The following is a 7,697-nucleotide window of genomic DNA, read 5'->3' on the forward strand; positions in this document are numbered from 1 at the left end:
ATTTGAGAGGAAAGAAGAGTGTGAGTTTGAGGCTAGTGGGAGAAAAGAGTGGATAATTAGGAGGGAAAATTGATTGAACACCTCAAAGTCAATAATCAAGAGTATTTTTTCCTGGAAGCATAGAGGAATGGGTAACTATTGAAAGTTTTTGAGAAATGGGGAGATGTGTGCAGAATGACATTACGAAAAGTGATCCAGGCATTAAAGTGATGTATGGACTTGGAGAGTCTGGAGGCAGGGAGCTCAGGGAGGAAGTTAATGCAGTAGTCAAGCAGGGATATGACAAGTGCCTTTACCAGCATGGTGTAAACTTGGATGGAAAGGAAAAGATGGATTCTGGAAATGCTCTGAACCAACAGGACTTGGGGGCAGGCTGTATATGAGGGCTGGGAGAGAAAAAGAAGCCCAGGATAATGCTGAGTTTACAGGCTTGAGAGGTGAAACAGATGATGGTGGTGTCATCTGAGATGGAGAGTTTCATTTTGGACAAATTTAACTTGAGGTGTCTGCAGGACATTTCACGTAGAGATGCGAGATGCTCTGGAGGCAGGAACAAGATTGCAAAGAGGGAGAGAGGTCGAGGCTAACTAGGTATATTTAGGAGTCATCCAGAGGTGGTAACTGGAGTTGAGAAAACAGATGAGTTCCCCAAGGGAGTGAGTGTAGATTGAGAAGAGAAGAGGAGAGCCAGAACTGAGCCACAGTTAGGAAGTGGGAGGGGCAGAAAGCTACCAAAAGAGATTAAGAAGGATTGACCAGAGAAGTAGGAGAATCAGGAGAAGGCTATGGCAAAAAACAAGGTTGAATTGCATTTCTAGGAGGAGAGGGTGATCCACAGTGTTAAAGGCAGCCAAGAGGTAGGAGAGGACTAGGACAGAGTAGAATTCATTAGATTTTGGCTAGAATGAGGTCATTGGTGACTAGGACCAAATAGCCTGAAAAGCATATTGTAAGTGGTCACTGAGGGAGTTGGAGGAGAGGAAGTGGAAACAGTGGGTCTATGCAACCAATCTGAAAAGTTTGGATGAAAATGGGAGTCAGAAGTTGGGACAATAGCTTGTCAGGGAGGGAAGGTGTGAAGTGGAGTCCGGAGAAGCCATCACATTTCTTACTCTGACAACTTTTAGAAACTAGAAGGTAATTTTTAAAATAGTGTGTAAACAAATATGTTCAAAAATACAAATGATAATGACCTGAAATGAACAAACTATGTGTGCCTAGTTCTCCTGTAATGCAAGATATTGCATTCTTGCAAAACCCTACATTAAGGAAAATTTATACTTTCTACTCACCCATTCCAACCCTTGGGCCTTGAGCAGCCCCACAGGCACCAGTGCACGTGCAAACAAGCCATTTCTTCACACTTGATGGAATTCAGTATCCAAAGAAGCTCACTTTGCTGGATGAATGTTGCCCAATTCCCCACTCATGTTCTAGCCAAAATGGATAGTGAAAAGACACACTGGCAGAATTGAGTATATCAGAGTTTGAAACCAAGTGGTGTGTATTATTCTATTATTATTCTGTTTAGCACTTACTGTGTGCCTAGCACTTTACTAAGAATGCCTAGCTAATCTATATGACTTCAGATCTGTGGGCAAAATGAGAAAGAGAACAGTTTTTTTAATAAACTCTAGATTGTTCAAATACAATATACTCGATGTCCTATCTAGCCCTGTCTACAGAGAATTACGACAGCTATGAGCAACAAGCACTTATATATTTTTCCTAAAAATCTTTCACTGTATAAAAATCGACTAGGCACTGTCTATATGGTAATTTAAGGAAAATATCATGTCATTTCAACTATTTCAACTATTATCTTCTGCAAGGAATCATTAAATATATTCCCCAGTTATTCCCCAAAATGTCTGATTATTTTACAGGGTAGCTGTGAGACTGCTAAATCATTTCTTATTAAAGCACTCTAAGATTTTATAAGGAATGTACCTTATAAATGTGGAGTAGTGATGAGATATTATTCTTTATTATTTAAATCAACAAGGATAGTCACTGCCCAAATGTTCATTCATTTTATAGAGTTACTGATAGTTGCTAGGCCTCCCTTGAGATACAAAGAACTTTCTAAAAATAATTCAGAATTGATGACCCACAGCAGCCACTGGTCTATAAAACGTGTCAACCATTCATTCATTCATTCAATAGTATTTATTGAGCGCTTACTATGTGCAGAGCACTGTACTAAGCGCTTGGAATGTACAAATCGGCAACAGATACAGTCCCTGCCCTTTGACGGGCTTACAGTCTAATCGGGGAGACAGGCGGACAAGAACAATGGCAATAAATAGAGTCTAAGGGGAAGAACATCTCATAAAAACAATGGCAAATAAATAGAATCAGGGTGATGTACATCTCATTAAACAAAATAAACAAAATAAATAGGGTGATGAAGATATATACAGTTGAGCGGATGAGTACAGTGCTGAGGGGGTGGGACGGGAGAGGGGGAGGAGGAGAGGGAGCATCTGAACATTTGCTGGGTTGCTATCTTAATTCTGATCATCAGCTGGCCTTCAGCCAGAATAAGTGACAGACCACCTCCTAGCCATTCTGTCAAGTGTTGCCAAGTCTTTGGGACAAGTTTATGTACACAATGATCAAAGGGCAGGAAAGATCTGCTTCAGCAATTAGTCCATTTTTTTATTCTGTACTAATTCCCTGGCCTGCTCACATAATTCATGACAGTCAAGGAAGATAAAAGTGTACCTAGATCCAGCTCAATCAACTGGAGCAAAAATCATTGAACACTTGCTACTTTCTTCAAAACTAGTAATGGTCACTGAAATATATAAAAGGGGACATAATGCAAATGATTCTCAAATTGGGAAGTGTGCTATATCTGTATATTCTCAAAAACTCATTATTAAACAAAAGGAGTGATGTGGCCCCATCCCACCGCCACGGCATCGTTGAAGAATACAAACAGAACTACCATCCCATTCAGACAAAGATGGCAAGAACACTACAATGACCTTCTGAGTTGCTTTCCATCATGGAGCCAGAAGCCCTTCGAAGCATAGAAATTTGACCAAAATGTGAAGGGATGGCCTTAGCCCCAACTTTCGAAGAGGTATCTTAACCAAAGCCATGAAAAAATGTAAATGAGGAAACATAATCCTCAGATGTCTGCATATGATCCCCTTCCATTTTGGGTCTCATGACATGGAAGCATTCCACAGCAGAATGGCATCTTTTACTTTGTGAAAACATTTCTGTGGAATTGTTTTTACACTTCTTGGTGTCTTCCATGCCCCAACCCCTTAACAATCCCAGTTTTCAGGACAATGGGGGAGGAGGAGGGTCGTGTTGCTCCCTTCTCAAGTATTTTCCCCCACTTAAGCCCCCAGAGCAATGCAAGAGGAAGAGCAGGAGGGGAGGATGGTTAGAGTCTGCTGTGTGGTCTTGGGCAAACAACTTCATTCATTCATTCATTCATTCATTCATTCGTTCGTATTTATTGAGCTCTTACTGTGTGCAGAGCACAGTACTAAGCAATTGAGAAAGTACAATGTTAAAATAAACAGTGGCATTCTCTACAAATATCAAGCTCACAGAGGGAGACAGACATCAATACAAATAAATAAAATTATAGATGTGTACATGAGTGCTTTGGGGCTGGGAATGGGGAAGAGCAAAGGGAGCAAGTCAGAGCAACGCAGAGGGGAGTGGAAGATGAGGGAAAGTGGGACTTAGTCTGGGAAGGCCTCTTGGAGGAGATGTACCTTCAATAAGGCTTTGAAGTGTACATATTATTTATTACTCTATTGATTTTGTTAATGATGTGTATATATCTATGATTCTATTTATCTTGATGATGTTGACTCCAGACTACTTGTTTTGTTGTCTATCTCTCCCGTTTAGACTGTGAGCCCATTGTTGGGCAGGAATTGTCTCTGTTGCCGAATTGTACATTCCAAGCGCTTAGTACAGTGCTCTGCACATAGTAAGCACTCAATAAATACAATTGAATGGATAAATGAAGTGGGGGGATAGTGGTTGTCTGTTAGATTAGAGGAGGGAGGGTGTTCCAGGCCAAAGGCAGGACATGGGCTAGGGGTCGATGGTGAGACAGGTGAGATTGAGACAAAGTAAGAAGAATCTCACTAGAGGAGCGAAGCGTGGAGGCTGGGTTCTTGACTCTGGCCTGGAACGCCCTTCCTCTTCTAATCCGACAATTACTCTCTGCCCCTTCAAAGCTTTACTGAAAGCACGCCTCCTCCAAGAGGTCTTCCCAGTCTAAGCCCTATTTTTCCTCATCTCCCACTCCCTTCTGCGACAACCTAGCTTGCTCCCTTTGCTCTTCCCCCCTCCCAGCACTTATGTCCATATCTGTAATTTTATTCATTTGTATTCATGTCTGTATCCCCTCTCTAGACTGTAAGCCCACTGTGGGCAGGGAATGTGGCTGTTTATTGTTGTACTGTACTCTTCCAAGAACTTGGTACAGTGCTCTGCACACAGTAAGTGCTCAATAAATACAATTAAATGAATGAATGTAATTACTATTCCTAAAGTGAGACAGGAGAGATTGAGGCACAGTGAGTAGGGTAGCACTAGAGGAGCAAAGTGTGCGGGCTGGGTTATAGGAGAGAAGTGAGATATGAGGTGGCAAGATGGTGGAGTGCTTTACAGCCAATGGTGAGGAGTTTTAGTTTGTTGCAGAGGTAGATGGGCAACTACTGAAGTATTTTGAGGAGCGCGGTGACATGTTCTGAATGTTTTTGTAGAAAAATGATCCGGGTAGCAGAGTGAAGTATGGACTGGAGTGGGGAGAGACAGGAGGCAGCTCCGAAGTCAGCAAGGAGGCTGATGAAGTAATCTAAGTGGGATAGGATGAGTGATTGTGTTAACATGGTAGCAGTTTGGATGGAGGAAAGGGCAGATTTGAGCTACGTTGTGAAGGTGGGACCAACAGGATTTAGTGTGTCTCAATTATCTCGTCTATAAAATGGGGATTAAAACTATGAGCCCCATATGGGACATGGACTTTGTCCAACCTGACTAGCTTGTATCTACCCCAGCACTTAGTACAGAGCCTGCCACATAGTAAGCACTTAACAAATGTCTATTATCTTAACAAATATCTATTATCTATTTATTTATCCCAACTTTATTATTTATTAATAAACAATAAATTTATTAGTGTTTTAATAAATTTATTGATTTATTCATTTATTTATAATCCCAACTTCACCACTTGTCAGCTGTGTGACCTTGGCCAAGTCACTTCAATTCTCTGTGCCTCAGTTCCCTTATCTATAAAATGGGGATTAAGACTGTGAGCCCCATGTGAGACAACCTGATAAATTTGTATTCCCCCCAGTGCTTAGAACAGTGAAAGTAAGTAAGCGCTTAACAAATACCATTATTAGGAGAAGCAGCATGGCTCAGTTGAAAGAGCCTGGGTTTAGGAGTCAGAGGTCGTGGGTTCTAATCCCGGCTCTGCCACTTGTCTGCTGTGTGACCTTGGGCAAGTCACTTCACTTCTCTGGGCCTCAGTGACCTCATCTGTAAAATGGAGATTAAGACTGTGAGCCTCACATGGAACAACCTAATTACCCTGTATCTACCCCAGGGCTTAGAACAGTGCTCGGCACTTAGTAAGCACTTAACAAATACCAACATTATTTATTTATACTGTCTGTCTCCCCTCTAGACTGTGAGCTCATTGTGGGTAGAAATGTGTCTGTTTGTTGTTATATTGTACTCTTCCCAGTGCTTAGTACAGTGCTTTGCACAAAGTAAGTGCTCAATAAATGAACAAATACCATTAAAAAAAAGTTTCTGCACCTCAATTTATTCATCTGTAAAATAAGGATTCAATACCTGCTCTCCCTCCTACTTAGATTGAGAGCCCCAGGTGGGAAAGGGACTGCATCTACTGGGAATATTTTGTATCTACTCTAGCTCTCAATACGGTGCTTGGCTCATAATAAGCACTTAAATACCACAATTATCGTTATTGTTATTATTATTATTAGTGTTTATTCAGTACTTACCAAGTGCCAAACCCTGTGCTAAGAGTTGAGATTGACAAAAGATAATCAGATCGCATTCAGCCCCTGTCCCACAAGGGCTCAGAATCTAAAAGGTAGGAAGAGCAGCCCATGCTTTTTAGATCATTTATATGTAGGAGTAATGCACACTGTAAAGTTCAGGAATATCCCATAATACAACTGGTTTACATTCCTTGAAAATACCATTGCATCATGAATGGGGTATGATTTTCCATAGACTAACATGCAATAAATTTGAATCAATTCCAGAACTTCTGGAAAAATAATATGAAATTATTTATGTGGAGAAAACTAATGTTATAAAATCATTAAACTAGTGTTTTAATCTTTATTAAAGCAATTCAAAGCATAACATCCCAATATTAAATAAATGAGAAGCTGTAAAGGAAGTAGGAGTTTATTCTTCTGGCTGGGGTAGTGTTTTTTTCAATTTACGTGAAGAATCTGTCTAACATAGATCTGACAGCAGTCTAAATAATTTCTTCTTAAAATAAGTTGTAGCAAGTTAACTGAACTGTACCCCTTTGAACTCCTCTTACCATTAGGATCTTCCTCAATCATATTCAGATGTTTCCATTTTCTTAAAAATTGCATCAAGATTTTTTAATTCCAAGATTTTAGTTGGTGATGGAGAAACCATAGTTTCCTCATCTACTTTCCATTACTGTTGACGACACCAACATTCTCCCACTCTTTTAAGCTCACAAACCTCGGCATTATCCTTGACCCCTCTCTTTCAACCTGAATAATCAGTCTGTGACCAGATCGTTTCAGTTGTTTCTTCACAATTTGCCCAGAATCTTCACCTTCCTCCCCATCCAAACTGCCACCATGCTGTTCCAAGTACCTGTTATATCCCAACTTGGCTATTGCATTAGCTTTCTCTAAGACCTCCCTGACTCCAATCTCTCCTCTCTGTAGTCCATATTTCACTTTGTTTCCCAGATCATTTTTGTACATCACTTTGCACACATCTCCTCATTCCTCAATCTTTCAATGGTATTTCTTGAGTGCTTACAGTGTGCAGAGCACTGAACTAAGTGTTTAGGAGAGTACAGTAGATTTTAAGTAGATATGAGCCCCGCCCTCATGGAATTTACATTCTCCTCATAAACTTCCAGTGGCTGCCCATTTATCTCTGCATGAAGCAAAAACTCCTGACCACTGATTTTAGAGCACTCAATCAGATCTCTCTCCTCTATGAATCCTCACTTCTCTCCCATTCCACTCCAGCTCACAGATTTCACTTTTCTCAAGTGCCACTCCCTGTGCCTCATTCTTTCTCACACCTTCCCTTCTGCCTGGAATTCCCTACCCCTTCACATCAGGCAGACCACTGTTCTCCCCATCTTCAAAATCCTTCTGAAACCACATTTCTTCCAGGAGGTCTTCCCTGATTATTCCCATTCTACCACCACTTTAGCAAAGCCACATAACCTAAGCATTTGTATACTCCCCCTGACCCTCCTCATAGCATTTATATATCTTTTAACCCTATCGCTTCCCTTTATCTATAACTAACTTTAGTGTCTGTCTCCCCTGCTAAATTATAAATTCCTTGAAGGTCATGTCCACTAACTCTCTTGGGCTGCCCCAAACACTTAGTACAGTGTTCTGCACAGAATAAGTGCTCAATAAATACTATTATTTGATTGACTG

This window comes from Ornithorhynchus anatinus, chromosome X1 (assembly GCF_004115215.2).
Source record: "Ornithorhynchus anatinus isolate Pmale09 chromosome X1, mOrnAna1.pri.v4, whole genome shotgun sequence".
NCBI lineage: Eukaryota > Metazoa > Chordata > Mammalia > Monotremata > Ornithorhynchidae > Ornithorhynchus > Ornithorhynchus anatinus.